The sequence below is a fragment of the Cherax quadricarinatus genome, chromosome 18 (assembly GCF_038502225.1).
Source record: "Cherax quadricarinatus isolate ZL_2023a chromosome 18, ASM3850222v1, whole genome shotgun sequence".
Taxonomy (NCBI): Eukaryota; Metazoa; Arthropoda; class Malacostraca; order Decapoda; family Parastacidae; genus Cherax; species Cherax quadricarinatus.
Genome location: NC_091309.1, coordinates 8,801,976 through 8,824,058, shown reverse-complemented (window position 1 = coordinate 8,824,058; position 22,083 = coordinate 8,801,976). Strand labels below are relative to the sequence as shown.

Sequence of the window (22,083 nt, the reverse complement as noted above, 5' to 3'; positions counted from 1 at the left end):
TAGCCCCACTCCACAAGGTGACAGCAATAATGCTTGAAACACGTTCTTGAGTAGCTTTAGAGAACATTCTGAGTACGATGACGCTGCAGTCCGAGAGTACTGACGTCTCACATGAAAAAAATCTCAAAGAGATTTAATAAGCAAGATCATATACAACAGGGATTCGTAAAATTTGCACAACCCAAGGCAGAGTTGGTTTAGAACAGGTTGCTTCTGCTTCTCGCAACTACTGGACCATTATGACAGTCTTGGATGCACTGCAAGGCACATAAAATGGGGATGCAGTAGACACAGGCTTTGGCAGAGCTTTTGAGAAGTGCGATCATGGTGCAATAGCGCATTCAATGCGTGCAAAAGGAAAAGCTGAAAAAGTGGGCAGATGGATACTGAATTTTCTAGCGAACATAAACCAAAGTATAATAGTGAACAAAGTGAAAAGGTTTGTTCCTCAAGGCACAGTACTTACTCCTGTTCTCTTTATCTCACATCGGACATAAACAAGAGGCATAAATTATAGCACTATTATTCCTTCCACGTGATACTAGAATCTGTACGAGAGTGACATCCACTGAGGATACAGCAATTTTTGAATGAACTAGCAATCTATAAAACATCTCCAGACCCCTCCCCCTCCTACCCTCCCTCTCCTTCTCTAGCATTTCGGGGGTTACAAGATATAAAATGTCAGAGCGTGGATTCCGCCATGATATATAACGAACCACAAGTGCAAGGAGTGCAAATGTTGCTGTTAATATTGTTGCAGGCAAGGAGGAAAGAGAGAGAGAGAGAGAGAGAAGTATGGAAGAGAGAGACAAAAGGAATGAGAGGAGCAGACGGGAGAGTTTTTAACAGATCAAGATTGCATGCATCACCAGTATGTTACTATTCTATTCTATACGATAGTTACACAGTGCAACAAAGGCTAGTTGTACTTCCCTGTTATATTCCGTCACACTTGATTTTCATACAAAGTGATGAAGTCTGTCAGCCTGAGTTGGGAGACTTCAGCACAACAATGAGGATAGCGTCAAAGATTCTACTAAGGGGTCGGTAGTTACGGTAGCTCCTAAAGGTTTGGTTCCACACCTCGAGTTTCTTTTACTTGAGAATTACAATCGCTCAGGATGACCGCTAAGAGCAACACCTTCACTGAACAGTCAACAAGGCAGGCTGGCCAAAGACCGGGCTGCGAGGGTGAAAAACCATTTAAAACTTTCATAGTTACCTGGAGTATACTTGGAGAAAGTTTCGAGGATCAAGGCCCCCGCAGCCTGGTCTGTGACCAGGCCTCCTGGTCACAGAACCAGGCTACAAGCCTATTCCACCCAGGAGAACTGGGATTTGAGAGCTTCATTATACATCAGGAATGAGAGGGGTAGGCGGGAGAATTGGAGGAACCTCGTTAAATAAAATCAGCAGAGACTTATGGACGGAGTTTCCTGCCTCAGGAACCTGCAGGAATTTTATGGCAGAGTAATGGAGATCAAGCAAGAAAAATAAGTGTAGACTGCCTCCTCTTGTCCTTCAAGAAAGAACAAAAAGGCACAATACCGTGGCTGAAACAATACACAAATAAGCATCACATTGGAGAGACAAGCTAATGACCATTTACAAGTAACACTGACTTGTAAATGGCACAAGTCGGACCGAAACGTCATCACAAGCTTCTCTAAAGAAACACTTAAGGAATACAAGAGGCATCCCGACAGGCGAGCAATAAGACTTTCCAATGATTGTTACTACGCCAGAGGAGCTCAGATCCCACGACTCGTTGTTTGCAGCCGACGTGAACCTAGCGGGAACAGGCTGCAAGAATTGTCAACGTGATTATCAGAGTTCAACCCAAACAAATAGAAGACCTTTCAAATCTGAGAGAATACTAGAGTATACGTTAAGGAAGAAATTAAAAAAAATCGTGCTATAAGGATCTGAGAGTGAACATTACACTGAACGTATCACCAAAGCTAACAAATCTTAGTGCCCTCAGAAAAAGAACAAAGAATCATTAAAGACAATGTACACGGTATATGTCGGGTCTATTATAAAACGTGCAACACCAACAGGGAGCCCACACACCAATGAAAGTATATTCAGAAACGTCAGGATGTCCAGAAGCTTATAACAAGAGTGATCCGGGGACTGTAGTGGTTTGAATGACTACGAAAAACAGCTGAATGTAAGATCCTGGAGGAGACAAGGAGAATGGAAGATTTAATAACTTAATATATTCAAAATGAATTCTATAACGTGTAATGAACCCAACTTTAAAATGAGAGGCACAAGGAAAAGGGAGAGATAGAAGGAAGTTAAAAATACAAACGAATCGTAGGGATATTAAAATCTTTTTCTCCACTAAGAGTGGTAGGAAAATACAATGAGATGGCTACGGGAAAAAAAAAATCTAATCAGTTTCGACATTAGGTGTAAGCAGTAACGACTGTCGATTGCAGGGTTAAAGGCGGGGCCAGAAGCAGAGCCTCGACCCCCGCAAGCACAAGTCGAAGAGTACAACCACACAAACAAATCCATCAGCCACTTTACCCCACACAAAACACCCGCTCCGTGCTACCCACTCCACACACAATATATTATACTAATGGAGGCACTCCAGTTTATATTTTTTGTTGTTGTACACCACAAGAAAGGGAATGGGACAGTATTTTCATAAGAGACGTTGTCGTGACGCTGTTATCTCCTTGTGGAGGATTGTGGCTGTGGGGAGGAGGTTGCTGCTTGTGTTGCTGGTAGTTATTTAATACTCTTAAGGTACAGCCAGGAATTGAAACTTAAGAATCCTGCAGAGTTTTGATTCGTCCCTTTGAATGAAATAAGTTATATAAATGCTCAAAGTAAAATAATATATATATATATATATATATATATATATATATATATATATATATATATATATATATATATATATATATATATATATATATATATATATATATATATATATCCTAGGTAGTAGGCTGGTAAACAGCAACCGCCTAGGGAGGTACTACCGTCCTGCCAAGTGAGTGTAAAACGGAAACCTGTAATTGTTTTACATGATGGTAGGATTGCTGGTGTCTTTTGTCTGTCTCATAAACATGCAAGATTTCAGGTACGTCTTGCTACTTCTACTTACACTTAGGTCACACTACACATACATGTACAAGCATATATATACACACCCCTCTGGGTATTCTTCTATTTTCTTTCTAGTTCTTGTTCTTGTTTATTTCCTCTTATCTCCATGGGGAAGTGGAACAGAATTCTTCCCCCGTAAGCCATGCGTGTAAGAGGCGACTAAAATGCCAGGAGCAAGGGGGCTAGTAACCCCTTCTCCCGTATAAATTACTAAATTTAAAAGAGAAACTTTCGTTTTTCTTTTTGGGCCACCCTGCCTTGGTGGGATACGGCCGGTGTGTTGAAAGAATATATATATATATATATATATATATATATATATATATATATATATATATATATATATATATATATATATATATATATATATATATATATTAACCTTATATGCATGTTACTAAGTACAGTTAATAGCATTTAATGAGAAGTTTTCCTGGTGGACGAAAAGTCTTGGCGATGAATGCCCAGAACTGCATATTGTGTCTTGTAGATCTCGTGCCGAATAAGTAAAACTTGCAATTTTGGCTTAAAGAGCAACGCTCTACTTGCCGAATATGGCAAGCGAAAATTTGTGTATGCCATAATTTCTCAAAAATCATTCTGAACCTAACGAAAAAAATATATTTCACTGTTTATCATTAAATTATTGTAAATTTACCTAAAATATATTTAGATGGATTAGGCTAAATTAAATTGCGCTTGTTATAACAAGGTTAGGTAAGTTTTCCTAAGGCTCTTTGGGTAAAAAATTATTAATTTGTACATTAACATAAATGAAAAAATATCTTTAAACGTATAAGAGAAATTTTAGAAAGGACTTAATTTTAAAAGTTCTTGCTAATTGACCAATTTTACCTCTTCGGCACGGCATACACACCACCAGTTTTCTTCAATTAGGCGGTGTTGTGGCAGTATGTGCAGGTCTCAGTAGTAGTAACCAGTTACCAGTAACCAGTGTACCAGTAGATGACTCACTACCAACCGTCTCTGCGTGAATCACTGTCTGTATTCATATTGCTGCTGACCATAGCAGGATTTCAAACACAGACGTAATATACAAACAAGACGGCTGCAACTACGAGAGTACAAACTCAGGACCTTCTACGGGTGAAACACCCTGTACCGTTCCTAATGTACTACCACAACATTGTGGCTTGCTGGCTGGCTGGCTTTAGTCTTTCTCTGCTCCGCGCCATATCTTCCTCTACCTCTTGCTCTTCTTCTTCGTGCTCTTTCTCCAAATCCTCGTCATAATCCTTTTAATCATCGTCCTCCTCTTCCCTTCCAGCATCTTCGTCCATCTTAAAAGCCCATTTCACCCTCATATTACTCTAATCATTAACAATCACGTCTTTACTGGCTTACACCCACTACCATCTTCCTTCTCAACAAGAGTTATACCACCATGATACTCTTAACCCCACCCCTCTCTCACTCCCATACTAACAATGATACCAGCTCTCCCTCCATGATCTCTCAGCTCTGTTAATAACACTACCATGACACTAAGCTCCTCTTCGTCACCCCTCACGCTACCATGAAAACAGATTACCCTTACATCTCCCTTTAACTTCCTCACACTACCATGGCACCACATTGCCATGGCAGTCCCCAGCAGAGGAATTGAAAAGGTGGACAGAGACAGAATGTTCCAGAGATGGGACACAGCAACAAGGGGACACAATTGGAAGTTGAAGACTCAGATGAAATCAGAGGGATGTTAGAAAGTATTTCTTCAGTCACAGAGTAGTCAGAAAGTGGAACAGTGGAGGCAGGATCCATTCATAGCTTTAAGCAGAGGTATGATAAAGCTCATTGTGCAGGGAGAGTGACCCAATATCGGCCAGTGAAGAGGCGGGGCCAAGAGCTATGAATCGACCCCTGCAACCACAACTAGGTGAGTACACACACACACACACACACACACACACACACACACACATGGACCCGCATCTGGCTCCGTTTGTACGTTTGCAAAGCAGCTGAAGCAGGTCTGGTGCACGCTCCCCTCCTGGGCGCTCACAGCCCGGTGCCTCTGGTTAGAGAAATGGAAACCAACGAGCTCAAACTGAATATATTATACATATATTAAAATGTTATATAATACCGACAAGCTCATGAGTAAGACGTGTGCAACACTCAATAGCGAAACGTTTCGAATGCTGAGATGATCACAATGGTGGAGACGACAGTAGTTGTAGCAGCAGAGGTTGTTGTAGCAGTAGCAGTTGTAGCAGCAGCAGTTGTTGTAGCAGCAGTTGTAGCAGCAGCAGTTGTTGTAGCAGCAGTTGTAGCAGCAGCAGTTGTTGTAGCAGTAGCGGTTCTTGTAGCAGCAGCAGTAGTTGTAGCAGTTATCAGTCCCTCAGTCTTGATACAAATGGACAGTCATAAAGAGTCCAGGAGAAATAAGGGAAGGAAAACCCCATTAATGAAACCAAAAATAATTTTTCTCACATGCAAAATCCAGAGAGAAAAAAAATTAGTATAGGACCCTCGCTCAGGGAATCGGAACTTACACTGACAACAACAAAGAAGGAAGTGATAGTGAAGTCACAGTATGACTTGTGTCCAGCGAGCCATCAATCAGGCTAGACTGACAACTCAAATGATCCAAAACTCTGCCGACATCTTTAATATCTGACAAACCTAACCTCCCTCACTATCATTCATTTACACAGTTGTTCATTTTTATTTGCTCAAACATATACTATCTCTCACGCTATTTTACACGTTCTCCTTCTCTCTCACTTGCATGTTTAGTCTCTCACACACAGACATGCTCCCTCGCGTCCCATTATTATGATTACAAATTTCTCCAAATTACACTGGTGTCTACGGGACGCCTCAGAACGTTTGTACGTTTATCTCGTCCTAGGAAGAGAGGGAGACAACTTTTGTTACTATTATTGTTGCACGGCTCCATGAAAGGCAAAAACTGTTGTTACTGCTATTGTTACAGATGTACCACGCACTGAGGCCATACACTCGAGAAAACACGTAGACAATAAAACTGTTGTTATTGCTATTACAGGGATCCATCAACGGAAAAAAATCGTGTCAAGATTGCATACAGGCACAACTTCGGTTGCAGGACTGGTGGTTAGGATAAAACATGGGCTCCACACATACCTTTGAACCTTTGATATACCTCTGAAGAGTTTCGAGAGTTTCTCTACTCTCTGAGCCCGGCCATGGACCAGGCTCGTCTGGTGTGGGCCAGGCTGTATTCTGCTCCTCTGGAGTGACACAGTGACCACACATACAAGACTCATCGTTATTTTCATGGTTTCATAAATACTGAAAACGTCTTTTTTTTTTATCTATTTCCAAAAGTTGAGAAAACAATAATGCTACTCTCACCTATCACAAGTGAAAAATGGTAGGATAAATGAAAAAAAAAAATGGAAAGTAAAAAATATTTTACCGTATTTTCCGGAATATAGGGCGCGCTTTTTTCCATAAAAAGTCTTAAAAAGTCCCCCATGCGCCTTAAATGCTCAAAATCAGGGTCAAGGGTAGGCTTCGGGTTACATTTTAGCACTAACAACTGCTTGCAAACAACGTGCCAGCAAGCAACCTACACTCCTGAGCTTTATATGCCGGGAAATACGTTAAGTTATTTGTACTCTCCAAACTGGAATACTTTTGTACCTTTATACATTTGACAAGTTCCGAGTGTTTTTCTACTCCATTAAAAACGTGCAGATCTGAAGAATATACAGGGAACTTCACTGGAAGACTGGTTTAAAACCTACCATTCTGTTCTAAGGACTTTTTTTCAATTCACACATTTAAGCCAATTTCTAGTTTCATTTGGTTGGCATAGTAATCAACAAAATTTAACCTATTATAACATAGTAACACCAGTTAATGAAATATGACAAAAATTGTGCCTTCATGCAGGAAAAGTAACTGGTAACCAGCGAGAAGACTGAGGAAGCATAACACAGTTCAGTGTCACAGTCACTTCACTGACGGTCTCGAGTTGCAGTAAAAAAAATAAATTGGTTTGCCTAGCAGGACGGACCGTAGAAAAACCTGCACATTGAAATACTCTTGCGTTAGCAGGTGGCGTGGCTGACTTTGCAACACAACTAACTGCAGTGAAAAGTGGGGGTCCAAAAAGTACACACTAAAATAACTCGAGTGTAAAGGGTCCCAGGCTTTTTAACTATCCTGGGACTGAGGATGGAGTCCAAACAACTACTTATGCTAAATTGTTGTTAAACCCAGCGCCAGGAGTAGAGGCTCGATCCCCCGTCTGCTACGTTTAAATAGAAAGAACTGTTTAATACCATTGGCCCTCTATGCTAAAATGAAATGATAATGATTACTAGAAATGTTCTTGTGTTAATTACCTTATTTATAATTGACTTTTTAAGATTAATATTTTAATTTTATATTAAAGATATACCTAAGTGCTTAATGCGTTCACGAGGCTCAACACAGATTTAGCGTTTCACATGAAATACAACATTTTCAACACTATCCCATCAAATATAATAATTATTAAACCCACAAGTGTCTTCAAAATGGAACCTGACAAATTCCTCCAAATAATTCCTGATCAGACAGGCTGTGGTGCCTGCATCGGCCTGCGTGCCACAATTTTACGAACTGGGCGAGACCAACAAGCAGAAGTCCTGGTCTGAGATCTTACCGTGGGTGCGATGATCCCGCTACCATCAACAGACCGACTCATGGTTGATGGACCTCTGTCACTGTACATACCACAATACACACCAGAGCAACAACAACTTTGAGAACACATACACACACACACACACACACACACACACACACACACACACACACACACACACACACACACACACACAAGGATACCAGTCACTAGACCGTGACAGGATTTCTGACTTTCTTCCTCGAGAACACGCAAGCCGACAGGTAAACCTTATAAACTTTCTACTTACTTTCCAAACGCACACACTTAACTTTATCCCCCCCCCCCCCGTGTTTTCTTAGTAGTTCTCATTCCTGTGAATAAATAGTTTACAAAATCGATAAGTTGATAAATGAGACTTGTGCAACATTTGGTTATCTTTATTCTGAAAACATTTCGCCACGGAGGGGCTTTTTCAGTCCAATGCAAAGAAAGGTGGAAGATGATGAGTAATTTGAGGTAATCAGTCCATCAGTTTGGAGTTAATGTATTCAGCCCAGGGACTGATTACCTCCAACTCCTCATCTTCCACTGTTCTCTGCATTGGACTAAACAAGCCCCTCCGTGGCGAAATGTTTTCAGAATAAAGATACCTAAATGTTGCACAAGTATCTCATTTACCAATCAATTCCCATTCCTGTTGTTGTTTCCTCGCCGAATTAGGAGAGCTGGTCTGGGACCAGACAGCGGGGGCGACGACCCAGGAACCATCAAGAGCTCCACTTCCCATGCTGCTTCTAACTCCACTGAGTCACAGCCAGCAGCATCCTCCTCACTCGGGTAAACTGTTCACCTCCAGCACAACACTCAGGAACACACTTGACAAAATACACGACAATTTACACAGATTTAACTTTTTCTGTTCACTTTTTCCAGCAAGCCTTGTCAACAGGAAGGTGAGAGACGTAGAATATACAATGTGGATGTTGAGAGAGAGAGGGAGAGAGGGAGAGGGAGAGGGAGAGGGAGAGGGAGAGGGAGAGGGAGAGGGAGAGGGAGAGGGAGAGGGAGAGGGAGAGGGAGAGAGAAAATCGCATTCCGGCAAATGCAAAAGTGGTTGTCTCTATGGATCTTGAAAGCAGTGATGACAAGAGGAAGCTTCCCTCGTTCATCCTCACTCCTACCCACACTCACACCCTCACTGGTCTCTCAACAAAAATAAAATGCAAATAAACAGCCTCACCTACAATGCTATTCAACCAGTACCACCCAACCAGCCAGTACAACGCAACCAACTAGTACCACTCAACCGTACGAAATCAGCCAACCAAAAGTCATTCAACCAGCTAGGACAAGTCACTCACCTTGTCAGTCATACAGCACCAACAAAACATTCAAATGCCAGGTAGGCCTGAGAGTCCAGAAGTAAGCCCTGGTAGGCTCTGCTTTAGACGACATCAAGCAAATTACGCAGAAACATTATTGAAAGCTTCCTAAGAAATGGGATCGAAGAGAGAGCTAGAAACTGTCTTCCAGGGTTCTGTTTTCTGCAGACAAGACAAAAAAAAACGAATAGTACAAAAGAAATTTTGCAAGAGGTGCCAGATCAACCAGGCTGTGATGTATATGTGGGGAAGCGGAACACCAGCTGCAACAACCTGGTGGACCAGACAAACACCAGACGAGCCTGGCCCATGACCGAGCTCCAGGAGTAGAAAAATTCTCGGTACTCATCAACGGTATATCAAAGGTAAATGTAACTCGAGGGTAAGACAACAGGCGATAAAGGTTTAAATATAAGGGGGTCGAATCCTCTCGACTAAGTACAAAATGAAGACGATACACAGGAAAACAGGCAAAGACAGGGAGATTTGGGGAAGGGAACATGACAAGGGGGAGAGAGCAAGAGGGAAGGGGGGGGGAGAAGGAATTGGGGAAAGCGAGAGGAAAGGGGAGAAGAAAATGGGAACAAGGGAGAGGCGAAAAGGAAGAACAAGGGGTAGGGAAAGGAGGCCATTTCCAGGGTGCCTACCCACTCTTTTTCCATATTTCCATCCTTACCCATCCATCTTCCTTCCTCATCTTACCAAAGCTCTGGTCATAATTCAACTGATTCAGAAAGGTAGAAAGGGGAGAGTAGAGAAAGAGGAGTCAGAGGTACGTAGGAGTGTACTATCTTTAAGAAAGCCAGGGCAAGGAGGAAGGCTGACCATCCTCTGTACACCCACTGGGGAAGAAATCCTGGGAAAAGACGAAGATGGACCATCTTCAAGGCGCCGACTGAGGAAGGAAGCCTGGGAGGTGAGCAGCTACCAGACCATCCCACTCTGCATCCCAGTTCTTTACCCACTAAAGGATGCCTCTCCCACAAACCTTCCTCCACACTTTTCCATCTTCTGCTAGGAGCCAGGACTCGACCCCCCCACCCACGAATGTAAATCGGCCAGTAGAGATAACCAGCCTTCTCAACAGCACCCCAGATTTCCCCACCCAGGCATAAAACCCATTTACAAGTTAGGAGCAACACCCACTTATAAACAAAAGAACTAACGTGCAATACCAACTTAAAACGACACACAGCAACAGCCTCTCACACGCGTGGATACTGGTGATGGAAGTAATGATTCTGCTGAGCTCCACTGTAAAGCCTCCGTCAGCAACAGCACACGCAGCAGCAGGTGGTGTGGATGTTGTGGTGGTATATAAAGCTGGGCAGTGAACACTGCCGATACTCTCCACGCACACGCACGCTACAATTCACCCTTCAACACGAGAGACCTGGGGAAGAGTAATATTTAGGTGCTAGAGAAAATTTCTCCTGACGCGGGACTTGGTCAATAGATGACCCACTCAATGGAGCTAACACGCATCTGATGATTATTTATGTTCAGGATGAACAGGTAACCAGTGGAAGGACTGTCACATGACAACAAAGCTCCCTGGAACAGGTTATAGCTAAGACCAACGTTAAAGATAAATTTGCCAATTTATTCAAATAAAATACAACCTCAATGAAATTTCAGCTATTTGACCTAGGAGTTCGCTTTATCGATGTACCTCGTAAACATTAATGCAACATATAAGAGGGGTCCTATCGTTCTCTTCATGACGGCCGTTGGCTGCCGCCTCCTCTTCCTCCCCTCTCTTATACACACTTGAGGGTTCTACAAGATCAACTCTCAAGCCGGTGAGCAGATCACACATTAATACACAACACATGGTTAACGTCAAGTACAAACTACAGAAAAAAATACTTAACCCAAAATTATAGTTATAAAAAAAAAAGAAAAACGATTAAAAAAATATATTACTACGCGGGCCAACCAACACTGCCCTGTGCAGCCTCGCGATTATATATTCATGTATCATTACTATCATATTGTTATAACAATTATCATGCGTTGTACATTTATTTTAGCCAGTAGTCTGCCCTTACATATTACTAATGCTATAACATCATGTGTTAAACATGTAGCCTGCCCCTACACATTACGGGAGTCGCCACATTAGCAGTGATATAGAGGTGTAGCAAGTGGAGCGGTCAGCGTCACCAGGACCCCTGGCGTCCACTCCTGACTTATTCTATAACCTCTACACACTGCTTGGAGGAAAAGGGCGGTGTGTGAGAGCTAGGAAGCAAGAGAACTAGCTAGCCAGTCAGCTAGCAAGACAATAAGGCAGCTATCTACCAACCAAACTAGCCGGCCACCGATCTGGCAAACAAGTCAGCCAGCCTTCTAATTACCAAGCATAAGAGTGAGCCGATCAGCTAGCAGCTAGCTAGAACGCCACTGAGCCAGCTAACTACCAAGCAAGCTAGAGAGCCATCCAGCCAATCTGCCATCCAGCCAATCTGCCAGCCAGCCAAAGAAGCAAATCCGGTAGTCAGCAAGCAAGCAAAGCAGCAAACTTAGCAATCAGCAAGCGAGGGCTAGAGCTCGGTCAGCCAGCGTGTGGGTGAAGCTAAAGGTTGTGGCTGACTATGAGCTTCGAGGACCCAAGACAACAACAATACTGGCACACAAGGCGCCGGACAACCTACTCCAGCTCCTCGCATAAATTCAGCCACAATTTTTCTACGGACCATTAACTAACACCTCGACTTCTTTACCCATATTAAAGCTTCAACGAACGAAAGACATAGGAAAAGGGGTAGGAAAGAACAAGAAGGATAAAAAAAATTAGAACAGAGGAAGCCGTAATTATATCGTCACTAAACTGAACGTGAAATAGAAAAAATCCAGCACAAATACTTGATTATTCAAAGATGATTAACTTTGAAGAAATATAATTCACAGACGGTGGGACTTTCAAACCGCCTTAGAACAAATCAGGGAATGGGTAGGATTTGAACCCCCATGGCGGAAGAATACTAAAACTCAGGCCAATGCGTTAACCACTCGGCCACCTGGCTCTAATAATGTATCCCGTCTTCCTGGGACATTTGTCACCGAAACATTGACTGCACTTCAATATATGTACTAAGAAGTTTGCAAATCTTTTCTACCTATGAACAATATTAATTTAAATGGACTTTCAGTGTGTATAACCAACAAGAAGCAGCCGTCTCAGCGTGACTAGTACATTACTTGTAGCTCTCAACACCCATATTAAACACTGGACACTTGTGTCCTTTTACCTAACAAATCTCTACAATGAACAACACATCTCTACAATGAACAATAAATATCTACAATAAACAATAAATCTCTACAATAAACAATAAATCTCTGCAATGAACAATAAATCTCTACAATGAACAATCTCTACAATGAACAATAAATCTCGACAATGAATAATCTCTACAATGAACAATAAATCTCTACAATGAATAATAAATCTCTACAATAAACAATAAATATCTACAATAAACAATAAATCTCTGCAATGAACAATAAATCTCTACAATGAACAATCTCTACAATGAACAATAAATCTCGACAATGAATAATCTCTACAATGAACAATAAATCTCTACAATGAACAATAAATCTCTACAATGAACAATAAGCCTCTACAATGAACAATAAGCCTCTACAATGAACAATAAGCCTCCACAATGAACAATAAATCTCTACAATGAACAAATCTCTACAATGAACAATAAATCTCTACAATGAACAATAAATCTCTACAATGAACAATAAATCTCTACAATGAACAATAAATCTCTACAACAATAAATCTCAACAATGAACAATAAATCTCTACAATGAACAATCTCTACAATGAACAATAAATCTCTACAATGAACAATAAATCTCTACAATGAACAAAAAATCTCTACAATGAACAATAAATCTCTACAATGAACAAATATCTACAATGAACAAATAAATCTCTACAATGAACAAATAAATCTCTACAATGAACAAATAAATCTCTACAATGAACAAATAAATCTCAACAATGAACAAATAAATTCTACAGTGAACAAATAAATCTCTACAATGAACAAATAAATCTCTACAATGAACAAATAAATCTCTACAATGAACAATAAATCTCTACAGTGAACAATACACTTGTGAACATTAACAATGACGGTTATTATTGAAATATGTTAGCAAGTTACCAGGAAAAATAACATGAATTAAGAAGACGGGCACAGAGGTGGCGAAGAAATAAGAGAGAGGGAAGAAGAAAGAGGAATAATGAGAGCGGGAGAAATATGAACGAGGAATGGAGGAAAGAAAAGCGAAGAAAAGAAAGAAGAAAATAAAGAATGGAGGGGAAGAGGGGAAAGGAGGTCACAACAGGAAAGGGAGTTGGGAAAGGAAAGTGAGGGAGGGGAACAAGGAAAGAAAGAACAAGAACAAGGGAAGGACAGAGGGAACAAGGAAAGAAGAGAGAACAATGAAAAAAGAGAGGGGAACAAGGAAAGAAAAGAGCTACGGAGGATAAAAAACAGGGAACGACTTAAACAATGGAGACAGGAAGAAAAGAAGAGGGAGAAAAGAATAGAGGAAAGAAAGAAATATGAGGGAAGGATAAAGGGAGGGTCACAGAGAAGGAAGGAAGGAAGGAAGGAAGGAAGGAAGGAGACACATGATCCAGCTCAGAGAAGTGGGTCAGTAATTACGGGTCATTATATAATACACAAATTACATGATGAAAGAGGAAGCAAATTGCTGAAGTGGTAGTTTACACGAAGCATAGAGAAGGGTGTGAAGATGGAGAGGGTATAGTGATGGAGAGGGTATTGAGTGGAGAGGGTACAGTGTGATGGAGAGGGTATTGAGTGGAGAGGGTACAGTGTGATGAGTATAGTGATGGAGTATAGTGACGGAGTGGGTATGAGTGATGGAGAGGGTATTGAGTGATGGAGAGGGTGCTGAGTGGAGAGGGTATAGTGATGGAGAGGGTATAGTGTGGAGGGTATAGTGGTGGAGAGGGTATAGAGTGATGGAGAGGGTATAGTTTGATGGTGAGGGTATAGTGTGATGGTGAGGGTATAGTGTGATGGTGAGGGTATAGTGTGATGGTGAGGGTATAGTGTGATGGTGAGGGTATAGTGTGATGGTGAGGGTATAGTGTGATGGTGAGGGTATAGTGTGATGGTGAGGGTATAGTGTGATGGTGAGGGTATAGTGTGATGGTGAGGGTATAGTGTGATGGTGAGGGTATAGTAATGGAGAGGGTATAGTGATGGAGAGGGTACAGTGATGGAGAGGGTATCGAGTGATGGAGTGGGTATAGTGATGGAGTGGGTATAGTGTGATGGAGAGGGAATAGTGTGATGGAGAGGGAATAGTGTGATGGAGAGGGAATAGTGTGATGGAGAGGGAATAGTGTGATGGAGAGGGAATAGTGTGATGGAGAGGGAATAGTGTGATGGTAAGGGTATGGAGTGATGGAGAGAGTATCGAGTGATGGTAAGGGTATCGAGTGATGGGAGAGTATAGAGTGATGGACAAGGTATAGATTGATGGACAAGGTATAGAGTATAGAGTGAAGCAAATGGTATAGAGTGAAGCAAATGGTATAGAGTGAAGCAAATGGTATAGAGTGAAGCAAATGGTATAGAGTGAAGCAAATGGTATAGAGTGAAGCAAATGGTATAGAGTGAAGAAAAATGGTATAGAGTGAAGCAAATGGTATAGAGTGAAGCAAATGGTATAGAGTGAAGCAAATGGTATAGAGTGAAGCAAATGGTATAGAGTGAAGCAAATGGTATAGAGTTAAGCAAATGGTATAGAGTGAAGCAAATGGTATAGAGTGAAGCAAATGGTATAGAGTTAAGCAAATGGTATAGAGTGAAGCAAATGGTATAGAGTGAAGCAAATGGTATAGAGTGAAGCAAATGGTATAGAGTGAAGCAAATGGTATAGAGTGAAGCAAATGGTATAGAGTGAAGCAAATGGTATAGAGTGAAGCAAATGGTATAGAGTGAAGCAAATGGTATAGAGTGAAGCAAATGGTATAGAGTGAAGCAAATGGTATAAAGTGAAGAAAAATGGTATAGAGTGAAGCAAATGGTATAGTGAAGCAAATGGTATAGAGTGAAGCAAATGGTATAGAGTGAAGCAAATGGTATAGAGTGAAGCAAATGGTATAGAGTTAAGCAAATGGTATAGAGTTAAGCAAATGGTATAGAGTGAAGCAAATGGTATAGAGTGAAGCAAATGGTATAGAGTTAAGCAAATGGTATAGAGTGAAGCAAATGGTATAGAGTGAAGCAAATGGTATAGAGTGAAGCAAATGGTATAGAGTGAAGCAAATGGTATAGAGTGAAGCAAATGGTATAGAGTGAAGCAAATGGTATAGAGTGAAGCAAATGGTATAGAGTGAAGCAAATGGTATAGAGTGAAGAAAAATGGTATAGAGTGAAGCAAATGGTATAGAGTGAAGCAAATGGTATAGAGTGAAGCAAATGGTATAGAGTGAAGCAAATGGTATAGAGTGAAGCAAATGGTATAGAGTGAAGCAAATGGTATAGAGTGAAGCAAATGGTATAGAGTGAAGCAAATGGTATAGAGTTAAGCAAATGGTATAGAGTGAAGCAAATGGTATAGAGTTAAGCAAATGGTATAGAGTGAAGCAAATGGTATAGAGTGAAGCAAATGGTATAGAGTGAAGCAAATGGTATAGAGTTAAGCAAATGGTATAGAGTGAAGCAAATGGTATAGAGTGAAGCAAATGGTATAGAGTGAAGCAAATGGTATAGAGTTAAGCAAATGGTATAGAGTGAAGCAAATGGTATAGAGTTAAGCAAATGGTATAGAGTGAAGCAAATGGTATAGAGGGAGTACTCTGCCTCGAAGGAAGCAGTTTTTTTCCTGGGTAGACCACAGAGTGTTTCATTCATATCTAAGATGACACTAGCAACACGACACACAGGAACCTAACACTAGCAATAACACAATGAACCGAACACTAGCAACATCACACTAAAACGTAACATCAACACAAACGAACAAGAGACATGTGTAAGCTGACTCTCTACACATCCATCAGCGATGACGAGTGCAGGCGAGGCAGCTGCGACGCTGTTGGTGACTTAAGGCACTATGAATGGTGGTAATGGTGTTATCACAGGTTATAAGGGGCCACGGTGCGTGCGAGAGCCAGGTGGTGGCTGGAGACACGTGTCTGCAGGCTAGGAAGAGTGGTGAGGTAGATTAGCATATAAACATATAAACCACAGGTAATGTTCGTCATCTTTTACTGCAATTCAGTTGCAGTATTAAGAAGACATATACTTCACTCCCATATTTTTTTTACCTCAACAACGAAGATGGTGGTGGTATTTTCGTTAAAGAAAGTTTCTCTTCGTGAAGAATTACATGTTCATTAGACGAGGATCGCCAATCAGCGGCTTTACCAGTTCAATACAGAGATGACACTGGACAGTAGATGGTGAGGTAATTAGTCCCTCAGCCTAGAAGTCTACTTCCAGGCTGGCCCAACCTACCTTAGGTTAGCCTAGAGCTCGTGTAAGTGAAGTACTGGATGTCGCGAGGATAGTACAAAAATTAATTTATATTGTATGTAATCATGGATATAAACATTTTCAATGTCTAGAGGTTATTGCAACAATGAATATGCGTCGTGTAAGTAGTCTTAAATATAATATGTATTTCAAATCTCCCCGCCCCCATATATATAATTTTTCTTACCCTGCTCTGTGATGTTTTAAACATCGTCCTATAAATTCCATTTGTCCCGTGTATGGGATAGGTCATAATGAGAGATTATAACACCAAGGTGATGGTAGCTCCAATTCTGGAACCAAACCTGATGAATCCCCGTAGCCGCTGAACCTTCAAATGGAATCCTTGGCGATGTCATCCCTGCCTTACTGAAGTCTCCTAGCTCAGGCTGACTGATTTATGAAGCCCATCCTGTGTCACGGAACATGACAGGGAAGCATGCATAGGTAGTATTTGTTCCCAACAGATAACTATAACACAGAATATTGTAGAAGCACATTGATGTATCCGGAGGGACCTACCAGGTGTTGACAGATACATCAGCAGTGAGCAGTCAGTACCTGATCCTCCGGGATGCGGCTCGTATGTTGGACTCCTTGCGGCGAGCAGTAACAACCTGGTTGATCAGGCCCTGTGACCCACCTGGAGGCCTTGTCAAGGGCTTGGCAGCGGGAGCGTTAACCCCCCCCCCCCCCCCGGAACACCTCCCCAGTCTCCATGACAGTTACACTGCGGGAACAAGGCAACTTATGTTCTCTCTTTCATATTCCATCACACAGATGGACTTCCTATCCGAGGTGATGAGTCCACCAGCCTGAGAAGGAAGACGGTCTGTAGGACGACAAGGAAATCGTCGAGCAATTCCCTGTCAATTCAAGAGCTTCAGGTAGTAATTAAGAACGCTGGTGGGGAAGCTCATCTACCTCATGATCCCATCTATAACCCAGCAATAGTGAACTTTACCCGTAGCCGATTCCCTTACCTCCTCTCCCTGTACTCTTTCTCGCCTCTCTCAAACATCACTCTCCAACCATCCCTATATCTCCATACCCTTCCACCTTTCTCTAAACTTCATCCCCCCCAATACAGGCACAATCTTCCTTAATATTACTTCATACACAAATTCTTACTGTAAAAACCACAATGACCAAAAAAATCAGAGCTTATATGAGGCACTTCCTACGTAACGTTAGTGTTGACCTTCAAGGTTCCTTTCCCTACTCCTTTCCCCTCATCTCCTTCCCCTCTACCCCTCCCCCTTGTCTGCCATCATCTACCCTTCCCCATCTCATCCCCTCCGTGTATCCCCTTCCCATCGCCTCATCTACGCCTTTCCTCCCACCTTCGATGAGTTTCGAGTCTCTCCACTCCTGGAGCCCGGCCGTGGGCCAGGCTCATCTGGTGCCATCATATAAAATAGCGTAGCAGCACACTGCGAATATATCCAGTTTTGCTAAATAAAAAAAAAGTCTCTAAGGTATTCCTCTCTCCTCCCACCCAGCATCCCTGTAACTGGTCGTCAACAGGTTAATTAATGGTCCAATTAGCCGGTCTGGCGAACCCAGGGAGGACCCAGCCAACCCAAATTCCGAGACGGCTCATCACACCCAGCCTTGATTAGCTGCCTCCATCCTGGCTACGAGTAAACATCCTCCTACCTATTGCTCCCATCTACCTGCTGAGGGTCGCAACAACCTAACTGATCAGGTAAATAAAGTCTAACCTGAAAACAACTGTTGGAGTAGAACTCTCTAAGTCACAGGTATATCTTAACATGCCTCTATAACTTTCTATAAATTTATCTTTTATAAAGTTGGTGGAGAAATGCCCAGTTGGTGGAGAGGTGCCCCGTGGCCTGGTGGCTAATGCTCTCGCTTCAAACGGCGAGGATCCGGGTTCAATTCCCGGCGAGGAGTAGAAACATTGGGCTTGTTTCTTTACCTCGGTTGTTTATGTTCCCACATCAGTAAAATGGGTACCTGGGAGTTAGTCGACTGGTGTGGGTCGCATCCTGGGATAAAACTGATCTAATTTGCCCGAAATGCTCTGCATAACAAGCGGCTTTCTATGTAGTAAATAAAGATATTATTAATATATATTATTATTAATAGTCACCTAACAAGACAGCAATAACCACTTGTCAAATACTCCACACAACTTGCTAAAAAATGTCATCTTCATTTTAATTATATACACTACAACAATCAAATCTCCGCTAAAACAAACAAGGGGATGGTTGTAAAAAGCTTGTGGGTTTTTACCATTAACATTTTTCCTCTCCGAAGTTAAGGGTCTTCAAAATAACAAACGTAGTCTCCAGATCCATTGCTCTCCAGTACATCACAGTTCGTTTCAAGTTTTCCGATTATCAACAGAGATTATAGAAGTACCTAATGAGGTACAGACTGAACCTCACGAGGTCCAAAAAACTGACTTGACTGACTGGGGCCGATTAATAATTAACAGGCACCACCAGGGCTGCCCTTTCTCTCGACCTTAACGAGTTTACATCGATATTACTCACATTAACTAGATTGATATTTAGCAGACGTTGTTTACAATTTATTAGATCAGCATATTTCTTTTATTTTGATATGCTGAACAGTGACGATTTTTTACATTAGCATCCTCAGCAGCTGACATGTTTATAGTAATGAGCTGTCTCAGGGGTGGCCAGACAAGGGTCGTCTCCCACCCGATATTCAATAGCTACAAGGCCGTGCCGGTTATGGTGAAGTGGCTTAGAAACAAGTCTGCTCGCTCGCTCACCCACAGCAGTGTTCAACACGCTGTCCAGGTTAATAACCTGCCACACCTATTGAAGATGATACTCTTTAATGATTTCCATGGCAGGCATAGTTAACTCAAGTACTGGTTGCTTCAGTGTGCGTGTACTCAATCTTGGCCACACTTCTCATGTTCGGTCCAGAGTACAAGTCCCTTGAAGAGCACCACCATTGGCTTTGGACGTTCTTGCTTTTAAATTTCTTGTTATCCATCCCATTATTTTTCTGGTAGTCTACTTACCAGTTCTTTACTTTTGATAGCATACTTATACTTCTTGAACGTAAGAACTTCAGACACGGTTACCCCTAGCCACTTAACATTGGATGGAGCGACGAAGGAATGTTGAGTGTTGTACTCTCGAGTAAGGAAAGTCTCAATAATAGACGTAATTTCTACCTTGGATTCTGCATAGGAGCAAAAAGTAATTTGGGTTACTTTCAATTTCGCTGATGGCTTTTCTGCTGCCTCTTCTGGGTATTGTACGACGCTTTAAATTTCAACTCAAGTTCCCTGTTTTTCTGACTGTATTTTTCGTTCATAAAGTTTGAACCCACTAGAACCCCTCCCCTCCTCAAAAAAAAAAAAAAGAATAAGGCAGGCAGGCCTGAGATGGTGTAAAACCTTGGAAGGTGGAGTGTCGAAAAGGAAATCTGCAAGAAAAAAGAAAAGGACCTGAGTTTATTACGTCAAATATATCGGCGGAGGTGAGCATTAAACGTACAAATTCAGCGGCACATGCAAGACTAGCAAACCTCGGAACAGCATTCAAAAACTAACAAAGAACTGAACCTGACGGGAGAGGACTCAGGGAGAAATATTATGACGTACAAAATGTTAAGAGGAACTGACAAGGCAGATGAGCACAAACTGTTTTAAGAGGATGACAGAAGGCGGCTGAAGATGAATCACAGTGATTTATAGGACATTTCTTTAGTCACTAGTTGGCTGAAAGCGGATTAAGTTGGATGAAGAAGTTCAAAAAAGCTCAATACAATAGCAAAATAAGGTTCAAAAGGCCAGAAATCAAAGTAGTCTAGGAGGCGGGGTCATTAGCATATCTCCGAAAATAACTGGGCGTGAAAATTTTTCCCTCTTGCTCCTTTCCCCCACAACTTCAGCCAGTCTTCGAACGTTACGTCCAGCCTCTCCCCCACACGCCACAACAGCCAAGCTCTACCATCAGTAAAATATAACTTGTGAGACAAGAACAAGGATCGGCCCTCAAGAACAGTATTGGAAACTACTAACTATACTTACCAAGCTTGGGGAGAGGAGCGAGAGGAATGGAGGGACGATGGAGGTAGAGCGAGAGGCGAGGGAGGGGAAAAAGAAAGGGGCAAGACAAGGGATACCTAAGAAGAAACTTCAGCGTGAGGTCTACGCACTAGGCAATGAAGTCAAGGTCATACAAGGGGTCTCAGTGTAAATGTGACAAAACAATTGAGGTTACTGAATCCCAGAGTTCTGAACTGCATTTCCTAGCGGAATCTTTCTAACAGTATGAATCAACAACTTTACAGATTGGCAGAGTGACTGCAGCGCTCGCAAAGGCAGCTACAAGAGGGAAAGTTTGGCCATCAAATTCGGTGAAAGTATTCGCCATTTTCTAAGAGAGATCCATCTGTTGGATGAACACGGCAACCTAGCGACAACCTGATCAAAGACGCAGTCGTCCTGGTATATATGGATGTGTGACATCCACAATTTGCTGTGTAATATAATTCAGTTCTTAACATCGAGGTGGAACACATTCACCCCCAACCCTGAACAACAGGACACGCGAGGAAAAGAAAATACGGAAATTAGCCGTAACTATTGTGATTTAGGGATGATGAAAAGTTATGAAGGATAACTTTTTTTTAGTACAAGACGACCGTGACTACAACTTTCTCGCGTACTTCGTTGAATTAATGAAGTGTGTGTGGCAACTGGTGTAATTCCATCAACCTATAGAGTTTACCTGGAGAGAGTTCCAGGGGTCAACGCCCCCGCGGCCTGGTTTGTGACCAGGCCTCATGGTGGATCAGGGCCTGATCAACCAGGCTGTTACTGCTGGCTGCACGCAATCCAACGTACGAGCCACAGCCCGGCTGGTGTGTGCGGAATTTAAAATTGCTTCCAAGGAAAATAGCATTTGACCTTGGAGAAAAAAAAAGCACGACTTGAAACACGTTCTCTGAACACCACACACTAAATGAACACGCCAGAAAACATCTTTGAACATGCTCATTAGATACCCCTCACACTATACACTCACCAGACCACAGCTGGCAATATGTTCACTATTACCTCACTAAATCGACACGCAAGACCACACTTTCGACTACATTCACTAGATACCCCTCGCACTATAATTCAGCACGCAAGATCACAGCTTCACAAATTAAAATCTCATGAATGAAGCACACTAACGCACGTATGACCACACTACCTTGCAAACCCATCCGAAGTCTACCTGGAGACGATTTTGGGGGGTCAACGCCCATGCGACCCGGTCCCAAGCCTGGCCTCCCACTGGATGGCCTGATCAACAAGGTTGTTGACTTTACCCGCACACACACACTCAATCTCAAAAACTGTAAAACAACAATTCACAGTTCTTAAATACAA

The 22,083-nt window shown here is 42.0% G+C and overlaps 1 protein-coding gene across 14 annotated transcripts in view; it reads right to left on the bottom strand.

Moving 5' to 3' along the window:
- The window catches only part of sdk (sidekick cell adhesion molecule), a 372,281-nt gene that overhangs the window by 249,044 nt on the left and 101,154 nt on the right, over positions 1-22,083 (bottom strand). The gene's annotated exons all lie outside the window — the stretch shown is intronic.